Below are 24,923 nucleotides of genomic sequence, written 5' to 3' on the forward strand. Positions count from 1 at the left end.
AGTCAACTACAAAATAAGAATTAACGCTAAAAGATACATACACCCTGCTATTAACAACAACATTATTTACAATTGCCACGATATGGAAGCATCCTAAGTGCCCATCAATAGTTGAATAGATAATGGAGATGCAGTATATATATATATATATATATATATATATATATATATATATGAAATGGAATACAACTCACCCATAAAAAAGAAGGATATTTTGCCATTTGTGGCCTTTCATTTACTTTTTTTTCACCTCAAAAACCAGAATTTTATAACTGACAGAGACATTTCCATTACATCAAAAACAACAAAACACCCAGAAATAAACTTAACCAAAGGAGGTTACCTATACTCTGAAAACCGAAATGACACAAAGAAATGGAAAGATTTCTTGTGCTCCTAGATTGGAGGAATCCACACTATCGAAATGGCCACACTGCCCAGAGCAACCCACAGATCCAATGCAACTCCCATCAAAACACTCAAGACATTCCTCACAGAGCTAGAACAAACAATTTCACAATTTAAAAGGAACCACAAAAGACCCTGAACAGCCACAGCAATCTTTTGTAGGTCTCTCTCTCTCTCTCTCTCTCTCTTTTTTCCCCTCTTTCTTCTTTTCGTTCTCTTTTCTTATGGTTTGATGACTAGAGAAGTTCCTTTAATACTTGTTGTAAAGCTGGTTTGGTGGTGCTGAAATCTTTTAGCTCTTGTTTATCTGTGAAGCTTTTGATTTCTCCATCAAGTCTGAACGAGAGCCTTGCTGGATAGTGTATTCTTGATGATAAGTTTCCCCCTTGCATCACTTTAAATATATTGTGTCCCTCCCTTCTGGCCTGTAGAGTTTCTGCTGAAAAATCAGCTGATGACTTTATGGGAGCTGCCTTGTATGTTATTCATTGCTTTTCTCTTGCTAATTTTAATATTTTCTCCTTATCCTTAATTGTCAGTTTGATGACTATGTGCCTTGGTGTGTTCCTCTTTGGGCTGATTCTGTGTGGGACTCTCCGTGCTTCCAGGACGTGGGTGACTGTTTCCTTTCCCAAGTTGGGGATGTTTTCAGTTATTATCTCTCCCAAAATTTCTCAAGTCCTCTCTCTCTCTCTTCTCTTTCTGGGGCTCCTATAATGTGAATATTAGAGTGCTTCACGTTGTCCCAGAGTTCTCTTAGACTATCCTCATTCCTTTTCATTCTTTTTCCTTTTTTTTCTGTTCTGAAGTAGTGATTTCCACTCATCTGTCTTCCAGCTCACTGTTCTTCTGCCTCTTTTAGTCTGTTCTTGGTTCCTTCTAGTGTGTTATTCATTTCAGTGATTTTATTCTTCAACTCAGTTTGGGTATTCTTTATCTTTTCCAACTCTTTGCTAAAAACTTCGCCCTGTGCATCTACACTCCTCTTGAGTTCTCTGAACGTCTTGGCCATCATTACTTTAAACTCTTTCTCAGATAAATTGCCTATCTCCTCATCACGTATTTCTTCTTCTGGGATTTTACCTTGTGCCTTGGCCTGGGAGATACTCCTCTGCCGCCTCATATCGTCCGTCTTTCTATGTGTTTGCGGACTCCTTTCACAGGCTTTGGGATTGTTGTTTTCTTATTTCTAGTATCTGCCCTGGTGGATGGGGCTGTATTAGAGGCTTATGCAGGCTTCCTGGCAGGAGGAGCCGGTGCCTGCCCACTGCTGGGTGAGGCTTGTTCCTGGACTTCTGGTGGGCAGGGCTGTGTCTAGAGGCCTCTGTGGCTCAAGAAGTCTGCTGATGGGTGGGGCTGTGTTCCCACCCTCTATTTGTTTGGCCTGAGGCTTCTCTACAGGCTATTGGGTGGGGCTGGGTCTTGGTGCTAATGATCCAATCAAGATGTCAGCCTGCAGGAAATCTAATGTAGATGAACACACCCGGAATGTCCGCCACTAGCTTTTATGTCCCCTGAGTGAGCCTCATCCGTCCCCCACAGCCCCAGAAGACCTTCCAAATCCAGCAGGCAGGTCTGGCCCAGGTTCTTATGAGATCGCTGCCTCTGCCCTTGGACCTGGTGCATGTGAGTTTCCGTGTACGCTTCCCGAGTGAATGGAGCCTCCATTTCCCTCAGTCCTGTGAGGCTTCCAGAACCAAGCCCCCCTGAGCTACAGAACCAGACGTCCTGGGGTCTCCTTCTCTTATCAATGCCGGGACCCGAGCTGGGGAGCCTGACGTGGGCTTAGAGCTCTCACTCCTGTGGGAGTGCCTCTGAGGCTTAACAAATCTTCAGCTTGTGGGTCGCCCACCAGGGGGCATGGGGCCCAATTATATCACAAGCACGCCCCTCCTACCGTCCTGCTGTGGTTCTCTCTTTATGTTTCCAGTTGCAGAAGATCTTTTTTGCTGGCTTCCAGTCTTTTTTTGATGATTGTTTAGCATTCAGTTGTGGTTTTGCTGTAGTTGCAAGGAGAGGTGAGCTCGTGGTCCTACCACTCCGCCATCTTGACTGGAAATCCAAGAGGTGCAATTTTCAAATTCCTAATTTATCACTTCCCACCTCCTTTAACCCCTGAAGGACACAAATGAACTTATCTACAAAACAGAAACAGACCCCCTAACTTAATTTATCAAGAATCATGGAATTGCAAAGAACCGATACAAGAGGATTCCAGTATTCATAATTAATGGGGTGGAAGGGTATGGGGGAAGAAGAATATGAGGTTCTTTTCTCCTTTAAGTGTTTCAAATCATGTTGGAAAGAACACTCACTTTATGGGACATTAGTGACCAGTTCGAGATATCACAGCACAGCAGCTCTCCGACGTTGGTCAGTGCCATCATTCCCTGGGGTGCTTGGTGAGAAATACAAAATCCCAGCCCTCTTGTGCGTCACCAGCCTGCGGTCTTGGTTATCCCTGCAGGTGACAGCCTGATGCCACCAGACTGTAAACTGTGGATTCAGTAAATTCTTCTTTTTTTCTTTTTAATTGAAGTATAGTCAGTTACAATGTGTCAAATTCTGGTGCACAGCATCATGTCCCAGTCATGCATATACATACAGATATTTGTTTTCATATTTTTTCATTAAAGTTTCTTATAAGATATTGAACATATTTCCCTGTACTATACAGAAAAAGCTTTTTATAAAACTCTATTTTTATATATAGTGACCAACATTTGCAAATTTCAAACTCCCAATTTATTCCTTCGCACCCACTTTCCCCGGTAACCATAAGATTGTTTACTATGTCTGTGAGTCTGTTTCTGTTTTGTAGATGAGTTCATAGTGTCCTTTTTTTCTTCTTTTTAGATTCCACATATGAGTGATATCATATGGTGTGTTTCTTTCTCTTTCTGGCTTACCTCATTTATAATGACGATCTCTAGGTCCATCCATGTTGCTGCAAATGGCATTATTTTATTTTTTATGGCTGTGTAGTATTCCATTGTGTAAATATACCACAGCTTCTTTATCCAGTCATCTGTCGATGGACATTTTGGTTGCTTCCATTTCTTGGTTATTGTATATAGTGCTGCTATGAACATTGGGGTGCATGTATCTTTTCAAATTAGAGTTCCCAGATATATACCCAGAAGTGGGATTGCTATGATTCAGTAAGTTCTTCCAACTGTGTTTTTTATGTGTAAAATTTTGCTTAACCCTAGTTTATACAATACACGTCTCCTCATTTGATTCCCGTCATAAACAACATACTTTTTCTAGCTGTTCCATTGTGTGTGTCTGTCCAACAACTTGTAGAGAATCTTTTCTAGCTCAGAGAAAATTTCCCTCACCCTGAACCTAATTTCATGGCCAAATATTGGCTGATCTCCTTGTAACTTAACCCAATTCTCAATCAGGGGAAATAAGAGCGAGATGAAGGAACAGAAGTGGAAAGAGTATTAAGCTTCTATAAATGAGTCTCAGCTAAATGCCTTATTTTATTCTTTACAAATAGATGTATTCAAGTAACTGAAAATGATTCCTTTCCCTCCCCTCTCCGTTTTCTCTTAATACCCCAAATAAGGGACACGCTTTAAATATGTCATTCTAGGTTAAAGTGCTATTGTGTTAAAAAAAATATGTTCTCTGCTTCTCGTTTACAGAAACCACAGCAGTATGGTTTTAGACCATAAAATGAATTGCAGGGATTTCAATAGATTGCAAAGCTGGAAAAATTTCATTAACATCTCCTTTATCCAGTAAAAAGCATGTTTGTATTCACTGGAGAATTTAAGGGTAAAGGAGAAACTTTGGGCAAAAGCCTATTGATTTTTGCTTAATGAGACAGGAGAAATGAGACTTGAATGCCAAGTACAAATTTCTCTGGTAATTTTGAAGGGTTTTTTTTTAAAAAAAAAATCTTACCAGCACAATATTGAAACATATCCAGGAGCTGTTATTGAGTTATAAATGCAAATGCAAATCAAAACTATTAGAAAATGTGATTATTCCCTGACAATTTTTTTTCCACGCATATTCAACAACAAACAAACAGCATTTCACTTCGCCTGGCAAGCTTTGTTCTAACGCAGCTGCTGGCCTTGCTAAAGTAGTAACTCTTGCTTTTTCCCAGTGTTCTAGCTGGATTATTGCTTTTACAGAACAGAAAAATATGATTTGTACATTAGTCGAGTTTCAGCAGAAACATACAACTGGCTTTTAGGGCCAAGTTCTTATTCTGACAAAAGTCTAAGAGAGACAGTTGCTGAAGGCTTTGTATTGTTTTTCGATGAAATTGAGTTTTTATGAAGGATGTTATTTGATGGGACATGCAAGCTTTTGGGCAGTTACGTGGTATAAAAAGAGAGACTGTAATATGAGATTCCCTCAAAATGCACATGCATAGCTGATTTAGAAAGTCAGTAGAGAATGTCAGCAAATGTAAGTCATACATTCTGTGTCGGTCTCGTATAAAGATTAATGTTTTGCCCACCTACAAGGCTGCCAATTTGGTTTATTCAGTGTTTAGAGTTTGAAACAAGAGAGAAAAAGGAAGCCTAAGAAATTCAATGTGAACAGCAAGTTAATCCAAGTATTTGACCAGCTTTTAAAACTAAGCTGTCCAATTAAAATAATCAACTTGGTCGACAAAAGTTAAATAAATTCTTCAAGTATATGTGATGAGAAAACTAGCTTAAATATGCCAGCTTTGTATACATTTTCTTTACCCACATATCCCCCATTGATTGTGCTAACTGCTAAGCTGACTTTTCTGTTATGTATAAAACTATGATGGAATTTTATATATTTACTTCTTTTGAGTAAGTCACTTAGAGTGACAAGTGGTCACATTTGGGCTACTAGTCAGTGTTTCCCTAATCCAGACTCTCTTGTTTTATTACCTAATTAGACAAAGAGTGGAGTTTTCCCTTTTTCACCTCATATTTCAATTTCCTAATTATTTTCAAAATGGAATTTCCACATATTCGCAAAAGCATAGAGAAATGTGTAATAAATTCCATGTGCGCTTCACGCGGCTTCAGTAATTATTGAATTACTCCCATTCTGTTCCATCTGTATCTCTTCATCTCCCCATCCCTCCCACTTGTCACTGGACATCTTATTTTATTTGAATTTTTTTTTAGATGGAGATACTGGCGATTGAACCCAGGACTTCATGCATGCTAAGCACACGCTCTGCTGCTGAGCTATACCCTCCCTCCTCATTGGACATTTTGAAGCAAGCTTGAGACATGGTATCATTTTAAGGGTCAATAATTGTGCATGTTCTCTTTAGAGAAATGGTGCACTATTGTGGTTCTATCTTACTTTCATTCCCTTGTTAGCGATTATTGTTGTTTACACAAAAACACATCCACCAATTTCACTGCTCTTTCTTGCACTTTGCACTTTGGCTTCAGTTCCCTTCTTTTAAAATGACATTTTTTTAAGTAGTCCTTTCAGTAAATGTGGATGGTTGTGACTTTTTAAAAATTTATTTTATTTTATTTTTAAAATTGAAGTATAGTTGATTTACAATGTTGTGTTCTTTTCTGGTGCACAGAATAGTGATTCAGTTGTAAATATATACATTCTTTTTCAGATTCTTTTCCGTTATGGATTATTACAAGATACTGAATGTGGTTCCCTGTGCTCTACAGTAGGTCCTTGTTGTTTACTTATTTTATATACAGTAGTGTGTATTGGCTAATCCCAAACTCCTAGTTTATCCTTCCTCTTCTTCCCCTTTTGGTAAACACAAGTTTGTTTTCTGTATCTGGGAGTCACCTTCTGTTTTGTAAATAAGTTCATTTGTGTCATTTTTTTAGATTCCATGTGTAAGTAATATGATATTTGTCTTTCTCTAGTTGTGACTTGATGAATTCTCTTAAGTCTTCACCTCAATTTTTGTGTGTGTGTGTTCCCTGTTGAATAATATTTATCCAGAAATAAAATACTTGGCTGACAGTTATTTTTCATAACATTTTGAAGTTATTTCCCCATTGCCTTCCAAAGTCTACGGTTGCTTTTGTGAAACTGGCCATCAATCTAGTTTCTGTTACATCTTTCATGTTTCATCAGTTCACTGCTGTGTGTATGGCTGTGGATTTTTACCTTCTTCATTTAGAGCTTCTTGAACCTGAGAATTCATAGATGTAGTCAAGTCTGGAAAATTCTCAGCTCTTTAAATATTGCCTCTCTCCCTTTCATTCAATTCTCTTCTTCTGGAAGCTCCTACTTAAAAAATATTGGACTTTCTTAGTTAGTTTTCCATGATTTTCAGCTTGTCTTTTATGATCTCCACCTCTGGGCTGCAGTACTTTTTTCAGACCTGTCTCTTCAGCTCTCTAATTTCCTTTTCAGCTGTAGATTTTGTTTCCTGAAGCTCCCTTTGATTTTTCCTGGACAGTTACTGATTACGTATTTATTTCCACAATGTTACCTTCTGAGGCAGGGTGGTTAATTTCTTGTCTTATCTTGTCTTACACACGTTGTTTTCACATCCTCTGTCAGAGGGTCCTTCAGGGACTTTGTGGTCTTGCGGATCCAACCTCTTGTTTGCGTCTACTGACTCGTCCCCGTGGTGGGTTTGTCTCCAAGTGATTGTGACTCCCTTTAGGGGAGATTTGTTTGTTGCTTTTCTTTTTTGGTGGAAATCTCCCATGGCAGCCTGAGATGCAGGAGAATTCCTCCAGGGCAGTTCTGCAATTCCGAGTACTATATGACTCAGGGGCAGCACAGATCCAAGACTGATTTTTGTGGGAATTTCTCAGTTTAGAGTTCCCCAGACCACAAAAGTAACTATATCCAATACCTGGTAATAACCTTTAATGAAAAAGAATACGAAAGCAAACATATGTATGTATATGCATGACTGGGACACTGTGCTATGCACCAGAAATGGACACGTTGTAACTAACTACACTTCAATTTAAAAAAATTAAAAAATTGTGTGACTTACAAATCTGGAGTTTAAATGTATCAGGGGATACTTTTTTCTCCCTTTCCTTTTGTCTTAAGTTCAGAGTTAGACAAGTTTCCCTGTTGTCTTACAATGCAGATGTAAAATGCATGCCTACAATTCCTGTGCTGTCAGAATCTGCTGCAAAAGACACTTTTGTACGTTGTAGTGAATGTGGAAAATCCAGAAAATACACAAAAAATAAAACAAAAATAGCCTATTATTCTACCGCCAGCTGACCACTTCAACATTTTGATGCTCTTAAAGTTCCGTATTTTTGTATATATTTATATTTTTTCAAAAAAAATGAAGCTAGATTATATATTGCATTTTATTTTGTAGCTATTTCCCTTAAAAATAATATACTATAAAACTTTTTGTGTTTCTAAGTATTTTTGTACAGCAGGTTTTCAACTAGAGTGATTTTGCTCTCCCGGGGGACATTTGACAATGGCCTGGGACAGTTTTGATTGTCACAAATGGGGGCTGCTCCTGGCATTGAATGGGTCAAGGCTCGGGACACACTAAACGTCTTTCAATACACAGGACAGATACTCCCCAGCCCCCAACAAAGAATTACGCAACCCAAGGCATGAATAGTGTCTAGGTTAAGAACCTTCTACAACATTTTAATGGGTGCTAAGAAGATTGTCTTTATTTCCTTTATTCTGATCTTCAGAGATGTTATTGACCAAAAAGTTCTGGAGCCATTATTGTTGGTGTTGTCCCTTAAGCAGTAACACGTGTAGTCTTGAACTGTGAGTCATCTTGTCATGATATCTATTCAGCCCGTGTCTCCTCTGAGGAGCTACTTCTCTGGGCTGTGGTTTCTTGACGACCTGTAGACCCTCCGTTCTGGTCTGACGACGATGGCGAAGACGATCAGCAGGATAAATAACAAGAATGCAGGATCCCCCTTGGCGGTGGGAGAGGGTGTGTGTTGGGATGTGCCTGGACCTGTCATCAAATTCAAGCTCTGTTCCTTGGCATTTTTGTGATCTGGACATGTATGTTTCTACCCTCAATGTCAACTGCAAACTAGGTGTAATAATACTTAGCTTGCAAGTTTTTGTTAGAATTTGAAAGCATTTGGGTAAAATGCCTGGTTAGAATAGGAAATTGACAGTTGTTATAAAAATGTTAGAACCTGCGTCTTTTGGGGGACCCATAGGAGAAATACCGTGACTTAAGATTCAGCTTCCAGTGCACCAGTAAAAGGCAGACATTACAGAGTCAGACTGCACGAGGGTGTAAGACAGCTCCTTTGGCGTGAGCTGTGCTCCTCACAGCCAGCAGAGGGAATTGCCGTCCGTCCTTCCCTCTGCGGGGCAGCATTCCGCGCGCTGAGGCGGTAACTGACTCGCCGCCCGACGGCGGTGCCAGGCGCACCGCAGCCTGCCGCGGGCTCTGACGTTGTCAGCGAGGTGTCTTTATGACAGCACCTTAGCAGGGCTGGCCTCGGGCAACACCGTGAAATCCGCGAGGTTGGTCTCTGTTCCTCTCTCTGCACACCGCTCAGCGCCAGGCTCCCCGGTCACCCCGGGGCACAAGTCCTGCGCTTGTTCCTGGAGAGGGATAGTTTTTGCTGACCGTCACAGCATAAACGCCCGCTGGTAGGCATTGTCTCCACACGTCGGCCCGCAGAGTTCCCAGAGGCAGACGTGTCTTAATAGGAGTCTTCTAAAGACCCCAGAGGCTTTAGAACTCAAAGGGATGAGCCTTTAGGAGGGATTAAAGGCAATGGGGGAGATCGTGGGAGGTGGGGAGCCTTTCCAGCACCTCCAAAATTATCTTGAACTAACCTGCTGCTTTCTCCTAAGGCTGATTAAGCTTTGGAGTTAGTAGAAATTCTATAGCTCAGGGGTAGAGCGCATGCTTAGCACGCAGGAGGTCCTGGGTTCAATCTCCAGCACCTCCACTGAAAAAAAAACCCCCAAAACCCCCCAGAAATTCTGAGGATCACTTGGAAGAACTGCAGCGTCCTTGCAGGTACTTTGTTTTAATTTATTGCGCGTCCCTCCTGGCCGCGACATGGGGCTTGTCACGTTTACGTACCTCAGCACCTCAGTGAAGGCTCATGTTTGTCCCCAGGCGTTAACAATCTCACTTGGAGATGAGAGAAGGTCAAGTGAGTGCATGGATGGACCTGAGACTGAACACTTCCATGTCATTCCGATGAGAAGAGTCACCAGGGGCCCCTCCACTGGTCCTGAAAAAAGCCAGTGCCATTTCTAGGGTAGATCTTTGCGGTGACCTAGGAGCTCAGGACTTCTGCACCTCTGTGTTCGAGGGCCCAGGGGATTCTGCCAAGATACACAGCCTGGGTGTGGGCGTGCGGGTGGGGGTGGGGAGAGCTAACTGTGGTCCATTTCATGTGTTTCCTTCCATCTCTGTGACTAGCGATTAAGGATGGGAAGGATGGGTTGTAAATATACGTGTGTGATACAGGCACGTGCGTGGGTGGATGTATGAGTGGGCATGCGTGGATGGATGCATGAACTTTCCAGTTGGTTTTGGAGAGTTCTGGCCAATGGACTGCATTGACTTCCACAAATGTCTCATGTTGCCTAAGTATAGACAGCATCTGGTCAACCTCCTTTTTATTATTATTATTTTTTTAATTCAACTGTATCTCTGCAATTGGTATACTTCCACTGATTTACCTTCCACTGTGGGTGGGGTTCGGGCACGCTTCCCCTCAAATATGGCATCTCGGCATATGGAATATTTTAAGCTACAGGAGGCTGAGAAAACAGTAGAAGCAGGAAGGTCACTCTGCCCTTCTGTCCTGGTCAGACAGCCCTCCTGTGAGAGGTGCCCTCCCTGTACCTGGAGGGAGGGAGCATCCTTGTCTCTGAAGACAAAGGGACACCCAGAAGAATCCTTACAAACAAGCCTTGCTAAGTTCCCCCTTCCCCACTACATTACCTCCAACTCCTTAACCTGTCACATTCTCCCATGACTGAGCCCCTCAAATCCAGCATAAAAATATTCAGGTCTGTCTCTTCAGGTCTTCATTTTCTTACGTAATTTCCTTATCATGTAAAACCTATATTCCATATATCTGTCTGTCTTCCTCCCAGGAGTCTGTCTTCGTCAGTTTAATTTTCAGAACCAGTCAGTGACCTTACAAGAGACAAAGGAAACGTTTTCCTTCCGTCCACGCTCGGTAAATTTCATTCGGATTTGCAGGACTTCCCCCGATGGGCTTGGGAAAAACTCCCAGATGGGTTCATGTGGCACTTCTGCCTGGTGCCGCTCACCACCTGGGGAGACAGCAGGAGTGCTGGAGTCACAGGACGGAGTTTAAACCTTGCAACATACTGATTATGGGACCTCTCAGAATCCCATCTATAAACCGGGGACCATAGTATCTCTCTCTCTCAGTAATATCTGAGGGGGAGTTGGAAACAATACATTTAAAGCACATAAAACAGTACCTGGCACATAGTAGGAGTTTGGAAAAAGGCTACATATTGAAGGCATTGAGCACAGTGTCCTCATATAATGCAGTGTTCACAGTTATTTTTTGTGGGCAGGTGCAAAGATTGTACGTTATTCGTTTCCCACATATTGATACATCTTTTCAAGGCATATAACAGACAGCTGTGAATCCTTGACCTTAAATAAGAGAAACTCATGGTGGTCCATCAAGAAAGGCTGCTGCTGCTAGACTTGTTCAGGACGCAAGGTCACAAAAAGTCTCTCAGTTAAAAATCCCTCTGCGTGGGCATGCAGAATTCGAGAGAAGAAAATGTTTGTGTTGGTGTTCATTAATTGATACGCTTTAATATCTTGAAAATTGGAATCACACTTCAGAGATGAGATTCTCCAATTACATAAAAATTGCACGCAATCATTGTCTTAGTTTCTCTTAAGAATATTTTGGAACATGGGGAGTAAAGATTCTAAAGTTGGGTAAAAGATGACCTCTGGAGGTCACGTGCATTTTCCTTCCCTCCAGGCTTAGGATGGACTGTTTCCACATTTTAAGTAAAACAAGATCTTAACGGATGCAACCTGTTTCAGAAAAACAGGTCAAGGTTTTCTGGCATGGCTCTGAGAAAGAGGAATCAGACTGTCATGGAAAAAAAAAATTGAGATGTCAGCCCTCTCTCTTTTACATGGGAACAGTACAGGAAGCTTCTCTTTATTATCTCAAGATCTGAAGACTCCCAGGCAGTGCAGGAGAGGACTCTGCTTTAGATGCTGCTCATGTCCCAGCTCTTCCAGGAGGAACACAGGATCTGAACCGGTTTGTGAACAGGAGGACGCGCATTCGTGATTTCGCCCGGTCACTTTCACAGCTCAGCGCCCGTAGGCAGAATGCACGATAGGACCAGCGTACCTTAGAGCAGCTGTCCTTAAAATACCGTTCTAAATATTCCAAGGGAAAACTCTGTTTATGATGGAAATGAGACCTCCAGCAAGGCTTAAAAATAAAAGTATCTCCAATGGCACCAAGTAAAACTGATCTCACCACGGTCTCCGGTAAGCAGGGAGAGCCCAGTGGATTTTAGACACACGATCATTAGGTGCTTTGTGAGCACAGAATTGCAGCCCGCGTGGCTTGCCACTCTGTCAGTTCCTTCAGGGCAGGAGGTGTGTATTGTTCACCTTTGCACCACCTGTAGGAGCACCGAGACCTCACTCTTCATGTAATCAGCGCTCCATAACCATCTGTTGATTGGATGAGTGAAAGACACTGTCAACTACACTGACAAGGGACGAGTTTCAGGCCACTTTGGTTAAGGCTTTAAAATATGGGGCTCTGGACAGATCCCGTGTCTCTGCGTCTGGACTCCTTGGGAGAGGTGGGGCTGCACCGTTATCCACGTAGCTCTGTGCTGAATGAGCGCCTAAGAGGAACCTGAGTACATGTGATCTTTTCTGGGCAGAAACCCACGGGTATTACATAATACATAAGTCGATAATGTAGCCACATAGTTTCTATCTTGATGTGTCGTGCCTGCAACTCCCTTGAGAATTGCCTTTGTGTCTTGCTTTGTTACACTGGGACCCAGTGTTGTATGAGGGATAAAAAGTGGCCTCTGGATGAGAGTTCCGGATTTGTGAATTACTGTGTGGCTGGGGCAAGTTACATAACCTCTCTGAGTCTGGGTGTCCTTATTGGAAAAATGGGATGAGAGCATTAATATGAAGATGACATCAAGTTAATGCCAATAAAACATGTAAAACAGGAGTTGGAATCTGCTGGACCCTCAGTACAAAGTAGCCATTTGACAGAACCTTGTTCTGCCACCTTTTCACAGAATTTAAGAGCAAAGACTTACACTTAACATGCACCTGCCCTCTGCCTGTCGCTTTGCATGACTTACTGATTAAGAAGCGACATTTTGTATTAAGCAGATCTGTCCTCCCTTCTATACAAAGAGCTGTAGTAGGTGCAGGGCTCGAGCGTCTGTGTGCGTTTCCTGAGTCCACTACAGCAAATCACCACAAATGGAGGGGCTGAAAACAACAGAAACGTATTCTCTTCTCAGTCTGGAATCAGTTTCACCCACCAAGACCGCAGTGTCAGCAGAGCTGCGCTTCCTCGGGGGTCCCCAGGGAGGACTTCCTTTTCCTGGCCTCTCCCAGCTCCTGGTGGCTGCCAGCACCCCTTGGCTTGGGGCTGAGTTAGTTCCAGCTGTCCCCGTGTCACACTGCCTCACAGACCCTCCTCTGCCTCCCCCTAACAGGGGTGCTTGTGGCTGCATTCAAGGCCCATCCTGGTGATCCAGGGTAATCTCCCCATCATGAGATCTTCAGCTTAATCAGATCTGCAAAGGCCAATTTTGGTTCATATAAGGTAACATTCGTAAGTTGCAAAACTTAGAACATGGATATCTTTTTTTATTTTTTTGAGGAGGGGGTCATTTCTCAGCTTACCACGCCCCTATAAGGATTTCTCAAACAATGAACTCCAAAATTCTATTCGGAGACCCAGTACTTTTATTAAACTGTCCTTAAAATGGGATGGTATATCTGAGCACTGAGTATCGCTAATTTTAAGTTAATCATTATCTTTTTTCATTCTTTATTTTTATTTTGGGGGGAGGAGGTAATTCGGTTTATTTGTTTGTTTATTTATTTATGGAGGTACTGGGGACGGAACCCAGGACCTTGTCCATGCTAAGCATGGGCTCTACCACTGAGCTATACCCTCCCGCCTCATTCTTTATTTTTAAACTGACATTTAAAAACTTCTGATGCCATTTGAACATAAATTAGATGAGTCCTGGGCATTCTATCATTTCATACTCCCTACAATTTTATTTTGATGACATAGTAATATTACTTTTATATTATAAAAGAGGAAACAGACATTTAGAAAAGGTAGCACCTTACCCCAAATCAAAACTTTGAGCCGACCAAGGATAGCAGCTGAAGTCTTTTGACCTTGGAGCAAGTATCCTTTACATTTCATCATAGTGACACACTGTCTTCTTAGAAAGAGCAGCTATTTTTTTTAAAAGAAATATTGTAGAGAAACTTTTAAACAAACCTTTAAAAATCTTTATGCCTTTAACATCCAGATGGCCAACAAGCACACAAAAAGATGCTCAACATCACTAATTGTTAGAGTGATGCAAATAAAAACTACAGTGAGGTATCACCTCATACCGATCAGAATGGCCAACATTAAAAAGTCCACAAATGATAAATGCTGAAGAAGGTATGGAGAAAAGGGAACCCTCCTACACTGCTGGTGGGAATGTAAATTGGCACAGCCACTATGGCGGGAAAAACTAGAAATAGACTTATCATATACTCCAGCAATCTCACTCCTGAGCATATATCTGGAGGAAAATATAATTTAAAAAGACACATGGACCCCAATGTTCACAGTACTATTTACAATAGCCAAGACATGGAAACAACCCAAATGTCCATTGACTGGTGACTGGATAAATAAGATGTGGTGTATACACATACACACACACACACACACACACACACACACACACACACACACACATGAATACTACTCAGCCACAAAAAAGAATAAAATAATGCCATTTGCAGCAGTATGAATGGACCTGGAGATCATCATTCTAAGTGATGTCAGCCAGAAAGAGAAATCACCATATCACTTATACGTGGAATCTAAAAAAAGACACAAGTGAACTCATCTACAAAACAGAAACTGACCTGCAGCATACAGAACAAATTTATGGTTTCCAGTGGGTGATGGGGATGGGTAAGGGTAAGTTGGAAATTCAAAATTTGCACCTCTTGGGGAGTGATGGAAATGTGAGCTGTCTTGACTGTGGTGGTGGTTTCATGGATGTAGACATCTATCAAAATCCATCCAGTTGTACATCTGAGATATATGTAGTTTACTGTACAGGAGTCATACCACAATAAAGGTGTTAAAAGTAAATTAATTCAAAAAATCTTTCAAGTCTTTAAACAATGCTTTCATGATGAACTGGTCATTGTACTTTAAATAGGATCACTATTGCTCTGTGTGAGATAAAAGTAAAGAATAAGAAAGAAATGTTTTGAGGACTTTTTTGCCCTGTAGTTTAAACCCATAGTTTTAAGAAAACATAAATTTGCTGTGGCATAAATGATATGCAGTTACCCCTGTAACTGCTATGGTGTTAGCTCTGTAAAAATCAGATTAATTTTTTTTTGAGCTGCCTGTGTACAATGTAAAACACTGACAGATGTTGTCTGGCCCAGCTGAAAGCCTGGAGTGAAATATTGGCAATTACAGAAGGATGGATGGCAAGAAATAACGAATGAAGGAGACTGGTCACTGTTCAGTGGGTAGCAGCTGGCACCTGGCTGAGAAGAGGGCCAGGCCAGCATTACCTTCATCAAGTTTTTGCTTCCTTTGTTTCACCTGTTCATCCCACAAATATGACAAGATGCAATATTTGCATATCTGAGAACAAACACAGCCGTGATTGGAATAGATTTTTCCTAAATGGTTTTAAAATATTCTTCTTCATCACAAGAATGTTCTCCAACCATGAAAATTCCCTGTAGATGACACTTTAGTAAGTTCTCCATCCAAAAGGGAGTGGGAGGGGAGACTGAGTAATGACAGTCCTTAGTCAGCGATTTTAAAATTTGTAACATGGATTGAAGACATAGATGAGTCTGGTGGAACTGCAGTAAAAGGAAAAATAAACACACTGTGAGGTTCAGCCTGTTTACCGTTATGTGAAGGAAGTAGATTTTTCTCTAGCTTTTTTGGAGAAATAACATCAAATTGGCAAAGAATCATAAAAAGAGGCAAACAGGAAAGTAATTGTCCCACAGGTTCCCTGGATATTCCTACATCATGTATTGGCCTCGACTCGAAAATGACTTTCTATTTTAAAGTCCATCTAAGGACCAAGAGGGAACTAAAAAACCACCCGAGCTCTCTGTTGGGAAGGTGTTCTGTAGATGCAAGGAATAAAAATTCACTAGCTATTATCATTTTCAATGTGTTTTTTAAGTTCAGGAAAGCTCTATGTCAATTAAACATTTCTTCCCAGAAATATCATCAATATATTCAGTGTCAGCAAGTGTGGTTCCTAAAACTGGTCAAGTGAAGGGTGTTATTCACAAAAACAAGGCAGACTTTGTGTAGACGCTGCAGTTTTTGTTAAAACCACACACACATAAGCATATACACAAAGCTCACTACCACCTCGCCTCCAACTTTATTGTGTCTGTCTGTCTGTCTGTCTATCTATCTATCTATCTATCTATCTATCTATCTATCTATCTAATTTAATCTTTATTTTAAATAACCTCTATGGCAAGGTTAGTATGTGAGAAAAGTGGCCCAGAGCCTTAGACCATCAGCCTACAATGGAAAATCTGGTTTTATGAAATGGCTGGAGTTAAAGGCAAGTTTTTGGGGTAAACCTGTGAGTTAGACTCTTGGTCTAAAATGGTGAGTCACTCAGCTGTTACTGCATAAAAACCACCCCCAAATCTCAGTAGCTCAAAATAACATGGTTCACTCTTGATCCTGGCTACACCCTAGGGGGTCCACGTGTCTCTCATCTCCAGGCTGGACCATATTCTTCTCAGGGTGATGATGGAAGCCACACAGAACGAACCCAACCATGTGAGGACACCCGAGATCTCTAATTGTGTCAAATCCACTAATATCAAGTCTGCTAACGATGGAAGTTGACCAAAGGGAGTCACACGACCAAACTGAACATTAGTTAAGCTGAACAGCCCCCTCCGCCTCCCCGAAAGTAGGGGAAGATGCTGAATACTTCTGAACAGTAATCCAATTACCGCCAATACAAAACCTCACTCCTTCCTTGGGTACAAACAGCGTGGAGCAGAGCGGTGCAGCCCTGGTGCCACACAGTGCTTGATGCCGGTGCCCAGACCGCCTCCGCCTGCCAGCATCTTTGTAGCCTCCATCTCACCTGGGCCCCAGGAAGGGAACTGCCAGCTGGTTTCTGTGTCCGGGGAGGGGTAAAGGGAGGCAGGTCCTGGGGTGGAAAGAACTTGGGCGATGCTGTCAGAGGACCACGGGCTGGACTTCAGTTTGATACTTAACCACCTCATGAGCTTGGGAAAGGTGATGGCTACCTGTGTGTCTCTTCCTGAATGCAAGCTGAGAACAACAGGCAAGCTATCTTTGTGAGAACAAAATTACCTTATGAGTGATAAGTCTGGTGTGATGCTGGGCTCAGAAGTCTCCCAGGCCTCCCTGAGTCATAAAAGAGCAGGTTTAAGCAGCTGGTGATAAAGATGATAGAGAATGAGGACATGATGGCAGAAACCCACATGGCCCGATCGGGGACTGGAGCTGTGTTGACTGACTCTCTTGGCTGACTGCTCCCCAGTCAAGCACCTTTCTTTCCTTTTCCTCTTTCGAACAATAAAGCATTGTGCCTTTCACTTTGCCCCTCCGCCTCTGCCTCTGCTGAGAATTCTTTCTCAAAAGGCAGGCAAGGACCCACACTTTTGGTGGGCTTTCCAGTTTGGAGAGCTCTCTACCCGCTAACATATCATAACAAAATACATTTATCACCAAAACACAGGGATGTTCTCTGTTGGCTTTTCTCCCCCAGACACATTGACTGTAAACCTAATTTTGCAGTAAAAGCTTGCAAGGAATGTATCTCAACAGCTTGGTCTATTAACATGGTAGGAGGGATGGTTGAAACAGACCACTGCTGTGCTTTGTTATGGAATTCCTGGAAGATGATTTGTGGAGCTGTAGTCAGTGTCGCTGTTTTTAATCACTTCCTTGGCACCAGTTACCCTGGGAAACATTTCTTTCACTCCCGTAAGAAACTGTGAAGACATCTGAAAGGTAAGGAAGGATGTAGTCTCTCCTCCCTCTTGTTGTCTGGAGAAAACAGTCCAGTGATTTCTTTCAGACCCACGGGACATCTTTAGTGACCCTAAGCTGGCTGTTTTAGGCAGAGTTGCATGGTGACAGATAGACCCTGGAATCTGGAGCCAGAGCTGCCTGTGTTTAAATCCTGACTCCCTTACTTGGGCAACTTATCCAATCTTTTTTTGTGGCTCAACTTCTTCATCTGTAAAATGGAAATGAGACTTCCTCTTGTGAAGATTAAATGAGTTGCTATACCTAAAGGGCTTACAGTAGTGGCTGGTACACAGTAAACACCGTGTAATTACTTGCTATCATGATTCTGTCAGCAGTATCTTTCCTGATTCATTGTTTCCATTCTGTTGTCCGAGTCTGGATACCACAGTGGTTACAAGTGTGTCAACTTCTTTCCACTTGCCTTCTCAGCTTTCATCCATTTTTAGAAACATCTATTCAAAATTGGAAAAAAAAATGTCTTTAATAAAAACAGTTCATTGGGCAGGGAGGAATTTCTAAGCTGTTTAGAGCACTTGCTCTCTTTCTCCAGCTTTGCTGTGTTTGATGTTTTCCTTTGGGCAACAGACTCATGTTGAAATTGTAAAGAGTTGAGAAGCTCTGGTCTTGCATCAGAATGATTTCTGATGCATCCAATTTGCATGTTGAAAGTCATCTTTCCAGAAACACAAAGCCATCATTTGGGGAAAAGAATCACTTCTCCAATTCATTGTCAGTAAAGAATTTCCTGCAGCAAAATGAGAGACAAGCTTGGTGGATGCGTCTGAAAGAAACAAAAAATGATCAGATTGTATTTATAACAGAATTCGCGATGTATTAGGCACCTCTGGGGCACCATCGTGTTCTTTTCATTAGTTTCTTTTATGTGTTCTGTTGTCTTTCAGAAAGATAGCTCGTTGTTTCTTTCTGGAGAACCAAAGCAGGCATTTAAACTTCCAGGGCACATCAATAAGCCAGCCACCTGTTGTGCAGATTCTTCATATTGTTGGGCGTGAGGGCAGACTGGGACAAAAAAAAAAAAAAAAAAAAAAAAAAAAGAGCTGAAATATTTAAAAAATTGGGGTGCTGTATGTAAACGGGGTCAGATATTTGCCTTTAAAAGTTATGTCTCAGAAAGAAAAGGACTTGACAAGTGTCCTAGATGGCTTATTAGAATATAGTACAGATTGCCTGGACATTCTGCTGAAGCTAAAAAAATTACCTTGGAGACAAATAACATGTCCCTAAACTATCCCTTCCAAGGAAGCCTGTAACCTTTGATACATGGCAGAAATAATTAACGTCTATAAAAACCGTTTCAATTTGGCATCTGTGTTGGAAAACAAAGGCTGAATGGAGCCGAAGAGGATCAAGAGTATCTACTTTTTTTTTTTTTTTAAATTGACATGTAGTCAGTTACAGTGTGTTACAATGTGTCAATTTCTGGTGTACGGCACAATGTCCCAGTCATGCATACACGTACATAGATTTGTTTTCATATTCTTTTTCATTAAAAGTTATTACAAGATATTGAATATCGGTCCCTGTGCTCTACAGAAGAAACTTGATTTTTAATCTATTTTTATATATAGTGGTCAACTTTTGCAAATCTCAAACTTCCAAACTTATCCCTTCCCACCCCCTAAGTGTGCCTACTTATAAAGGACACTCCAGTCTGTCAAGACTATTAAAATAAAGGAGCCCAGTTTGGGAAAAAAAAAAAATAGAAATACCGTCCCTGTGAGTCTGATGGAATGCAAAAATGTTCCTGATCTTATATTCACTGATTCCTTTCCTTAAACTTAGAATGGAAACAGAAAAATGGAGATACAGTCTTGTTGCTATTGGGTACCAGTCCTGTGACCTTTTTGTATCTCTATGAATCTAAATGCAGAAGGTGCAGAGAGCAAGCATCTATTCTTGGATAACATTTAAAAATATCTGCCTCTTTTTTTTTCTCCCCCCCCCCCCCCCCATTTTCACAGCCAGATCCTAATCACCTTTCCTCTGGGCTCTGCCAAAGCTCCTGTCCATATTTTTTCTAACTCATTTTTAGACCCAATTTGAGAGACATCACCTACCACTTGGTCTCTTGACTGCAAAGCCCTATACTGTAAACCCTCAAACCAGAGCAGAGCCAGCAAGCCTGAACACTCCAAAGATATCTAATAAGTGAATAAATAAACTGTTTCTTTACTTTAATCTTCTTCAGTGTTTTGGAAACTGTGTATCTTGCTTTTCATCTTATATATGATTATTTAAAATTTTTTTTTTCTAAAGTGCCATGAACATGTTCCATAACTGTCAAAATGAACAATAAAATGGTAAACACTCTTTATTTAAGAGGATTTCCATTTTTTTCCTCATTACCCAGCGTTGGTTAATAAAATCAGTTCAGATCTATCTTATTATTAAGACTTTTTCACCAAGAAAACGTCTCATTTTGACATTTGCTTCTAGTTTAAAAAATACATATATATTTTAACATTTTTAACTTTATTACCTTTTTTTGAAGGTAATTAGGTTTACTTATTTATATTTATTTATTTATTTTGACAGAGGCACTGGGGATTGAAGCCAGGACCTCGTGCATGCTAAGCATACACTTTACCAGTGAGCTGTACCCTCCCCCTGTCTCTAGTTTTATAACCAGATTTACAGCTACTCAGATATCTCATTTTAGCTGTTCTCCACATCCACTGCCTCTCCTCTGATGCCTACTTTCCTGTTCTTGAGTTGTTAATTATACTTCTTCTCTCTGTTTGTCTTCAAATAATTTTTTCAAGAAGGCTACAAGGGTGGCATCTCTCTAGTGCCCTTGCATTTGATCCCCCTCAGTGAGATAAATATCACATTCTTGGGTTACACCCCCTGAATAATTAGTTTCTGAATAACTGAGAGTTGCTTTGAGTGAGCAGTGCTTTAAAGAATACCATTTCCAAGAACGCTGTTGTTTATGTTGATCTAAAATGTAAAATGAAGAAGAGACCAGATGAGTGTTTCGGCTTCTTGATGTGGAGTAACTTTATTGCTAGTCAGGAGATGCCCCTCCCACCCCTCCCTTAGGGAAACCAGACACTGAGTACATCGGAGGGCTTGGCAGTCAATTTTGTCTTTCATTTATTCAAGCGGGAATACAAAGGTGTATGACTCATCAGCTTTTATTGAGCAGTTTCCGTTTCAGCTCATGTGTTTAATTTTTTATTGAGGTACAGTCAGTTACAATGTGTCAATTTCTGGTGTACAGCATCATGTCCCAGTCATGCGTATACATGCATAGATTCATTTTTGTATCGTTTTAGCTCATAAACATGATTCAAAAAGAGGAAGTCGTGATCCTTGACATTTGAAGAACTTACTCATGTGAGAGACAGGAAATCCTTAACGATAACTGGGAAGCCAATGACGAGGCAGTGTGTAATCTAACACCATGTATAAGGGCACGTCCATAACGCATAAGGCAGATGGTACGTGCCACAGGTAAAAAACTGTTTTAATTATATATATATGTATACATGTGTGTATATTTATGCACATACATTTTATATACATAAGAGCTGTGAAATGGTTTAATTTTGCATTTAGTGTGTGCCAGGCTCTGGTTAGGATATTGCGAATTTAAAGGTGATTAAAACTGAGTAAGGTACTCAAGGAGCTTCTAGAATGGTGAGGAAGAGAATCAGCCATCAGAAAAGGCAAAGCAAAGACTCATTTGCAGTGAAACCGGGCAGCACAGTCTCCCTGAGAGACGCACCTCTTGATGCCATATTAAAGTGTTATATATAGTTGAGCAGAGATGGTGTAAAACCTCAGGTTCAAGGGAAAATGCCACCATGTTTGTTTTTGTTGTAGAATTTTATCAGCACATAAGTGTTGGCTCCTGACCCCACATACTGCACATTTGGCATTCAGAATTATTGCTTGACCTGATTTTAATTCAACCTGAAATTATTTTAGTAATATTAACATTTGGGGACTTCCTGCTGTGCTGGTCTTTGGAGAAGAGAACACAGAGATGGCAGAAACTGGTAATTTCTAACTTGGATTAACCTAAAATTTTTGTGAGAGTTAAATTTTATGTGTCAACTTAACTAGGCCGTGGGGGACCCAGATATTTGTTTGGACATTATTCAGACTGTGTTTGTTAAGCGTGTTTCTGGGTAAGATTAACCTTTGGATTGGTAGCCTGTACTACATGTAGATGACCTTCCCCAAGGTGGATGGGCCTTGTTCAATCCCTTGAAGGCTTAACTAGAACAAAAGCGAAGTAAGAGAGCTATCCATTCATCCATCCATCCATCCTATCTGTCTGTCTGTCTGTCTGTCTATCTATCTATCTATCTATCCATCCATCCATCTATCCATACATCCTGTCTGTCTATTATCAATCTGTCTGTCTGTCTGTCTGTCTGTCTGTCTATCTATCTACCTATCTATCTAATCTACCTCTCATCTCCTGTTGGTTCTGTTTTCTGGAGAATCTTGCTTAATACAATTTTGGTACCAAGAGTATTTCTAGAGGAACAGACTTTGAAGGATGAGTTTTCTGAATTGGTTCTGAAAATTGACTCTAATCTGATTAGTTTTAAAGATGTTAATGATGATTTCTGGTAGTTAAGAGATCACTGACAGTCTGAGCCTTGATCTGGCAGTAGACATATGAAAAATGTCACCACTGGATGCTCTTAACCAACCATTTCTAGGAATCAAGGATCTAGGTGATTGTGTATGTATATTTCGAACGTTTTTGGCAAATCAGTGGGTCTCGTGAGATGGGCTGGCTGCTCCTGTGGTGTCACTGGATGATGAGAGGAAAGAAAAGGATGAGTTCAGGGATTGGAATTTGATACACGTGGGTGTGCTGGAGGCTGAGGAGTGGATTATATGAATCCCAGAACCTAGTATCTGAAGTGGTGTTTGTGCCAGGTGTCAACAGGCTGGAATTGCTCCAATGATGGGATGAACAAAACATGGGGCCATATTGGAGGCTCTGCAGATAGGGCCAAGCTTGGCTTATCTTTGAAAATCTAAGGCCCTGGTGTGGTACCTTTTCACAGGTGTGTACTCAGTAAAGGCTAGTTAAATTGGGCCACATTATTCACAGTGGGACATTTCTCTTCCTGTTAAGATTTTTCAATAGCAATGGGATTGTCTAATAGCTGATGAATGAGTGCTAAGGATCAGTATTCTGGGAAACTAGCAAGGTAAGTTCATTTATATTAATTTGCCTTCCCCCAGGGTAAACACTTCCTTGGATGGCAGTGTTTTTTGATTTTATAACTGGCTCGACTACTAGCGAGAAAGTCAGGGCATGTAAGTTCCAATGATGTTAACTTTAGGGGAGTGCATGGCCTGTCTTCGCCTCAGTGTTTCCCCCACTTCAATTAAGTAGGATCATCATAGTAACCAAATCGTCAGACTGTTACGAAGAATATTGTCACAAAATACCCCCACACTTGGGTGTCCCTTGGGTGATCAACAGAAACTTGGTGTAATCTCCAGCTCAGTAGGAGGGAGAAGGTTATCACAGGAAGTTCTGTGAGTCCCCAGTCTCACCTGGGAACTTAATGATCATAGTAACAACAATAATAGTGACAACCCAATAGTATTTACCATTTATACGATCCCAGAGCCAGGAAGTCCCCTGTAGGAGGAGAGGGTGGCAGTCTAGTTGGAAGGAGGTGGGGAGGCTGGGAGACTTGTCTTGAGGTTCCACTCACAAGCTCTTTGCCTAAGATGGAGAAAATGGCAGAGACTGGAGGAGCAGGTGGGGAGAGGAGGGGTCCTGTAAAATCAGAGACTGGAGGGAGCATGTAGGGCAGGAGGGGTCCCGGAGGTGAGGAGGGGGTGTCCAGCTGCCTCAGTCCCTCTCTTCACTCCCCACAAGCTGCTTCTTGTTGGTGGCTGGTGCTTGGTGCTTTTTGCCTTTTCAGAACTCCAAATAATTTATTCATACCAGTATGCCTACGGCAGGCAACATTCCTGTGTAGTTTTTGTTATTGGTCCTATAATTTCTGTTTCATGTCATTATCTCATAGGATGATGCCAACCTGTGTAAGACTGAAACGCTAAAGGAGGGTCTCTGTGGCAGTTAATAAAAATTTTTTCACATCATACGTGAAGTGGTCTGCTATCAGGCATCGGATGTCTGAGTGACAAGGGGTTAATACTCCTGTCTATACGCAGGTTCAGAGTTTGAGTACTGCCCGTTGGTACTCAGGGGAGGAAGAGCATGGTCTTTCTTTGGTCAGGATCAGTCTGTTCTCCCCGCCGCAATCATCATGGTCATTACATCAGTGATGGCCTGATTCTAGAACCTTCTAAACCAGCTTCAAACATTCCCAGTCATCATTCCTGAGAGTGAAACATCATCTCCTATGTACATGAGCTCTTGGGAGCTTTCATAGCTGGAGTGAAATATACATAAAAGGCAAGTCACACTTTCAGCTCAAGTGGCATGCTGGCTTGTTTTATCAGGCATTTGCAAAAGTTCTCCTGATGAGTGATTAAAAGTGGATTAACGGTTTGAGTTTCTTCCTTCTGGGGTATCCGTCTCTGAGCCTTGCCTTGGGGCACAGGCTCCAAGGGGCTTGGTCCAATTTAAAACTCCAGATTGAGCTTTACATAGTAAATGTGCTTGTTTGGTTTTGGATTCTTGAGTTGTGCCTGAGGCATCTTCTCTATGTTTAGAAATCTGCCCAGTGCTTCCTGATTCGTCCAAGGAAATAGAGATGGTCTCATTCTGAAAAACTCCTTATCGGATAAGGGTCACATCATAGGAGCTTCAAGATTTGAATACATTTTCTTTTAAAATGCAGTGGCTTTACCAAGCGAGAAAGATGGAGTATTTGCATACATCCACTGTTCACCAACACAGGCAAACAGAAAGTTTGATACAGTAAAGCAAACGAATGGCTATTTAATAGTTCTTTTATTTTTCCATTCAGATCACACACACTTTTCCTGAAAAAGGCCTCGCAGCACGGAGTCTGATATTACAGCAGTGGTTTCAGAAGCAATAATTGAATACTCCTCATTAAACTGGTTCATAAAAGAATCCTATTAAAACCAATACAAATAATAAACCATGAAAATGCTGCTTGAAATTCCAAGAGGGTGGTGAAGACACGCTTACAGTCATGGTCTGCCTGTGTGTAGGTCGTTTTGAAATTGTGTGCTGAATTTTTCTAAGACAAGCAGGCACCTCACTTCGGAATAAAAGACCCAGGGAATATTTTAAATGTATTTAGTCCA

At 41.4% G+C, this 24,923-nt stretch overlaps 1 long non-coding RNA gene across 1 annotated transcript; it reads right to left on the bottom strand.

Annotated features, from left to right (window-relative positions):
• Nucleotides 1-1,809: 1,809 nt before the first annotated feature.
• Nucleotides 1,810-12,680, bottom strand: LOC116658338. The gene is made up of 3 exons (XR_004313685.1): nt 12,668-12,680; nt 3,415-3,419; nt 1,810-1,932 (listed from the first exon to the last, which is right to left on the bottom strand). It is a non-coding gene; the product is annotated as an uncharacterized LOC116658338 (long non-coding RNA).
• Between the last annotated feature and the right edge of the window lie 12,243 nt (nt 12,681-24,923).

Source organism: Camelus ferus, chromosome 20 (assembly GCF_009834535.1).
Source record: "Camelus ferus isolate YT-003-E chromosome 20, BCGSAC_Cfer_1.0, whole genome shotgun sequence".
In the NCBI taxonomy this organism is placed as follows: Eukaryota; Metazoa; Chordata; class Mammalia; order Artiodactyla; family Camelidae; genus Camelus; species Camelus ferus.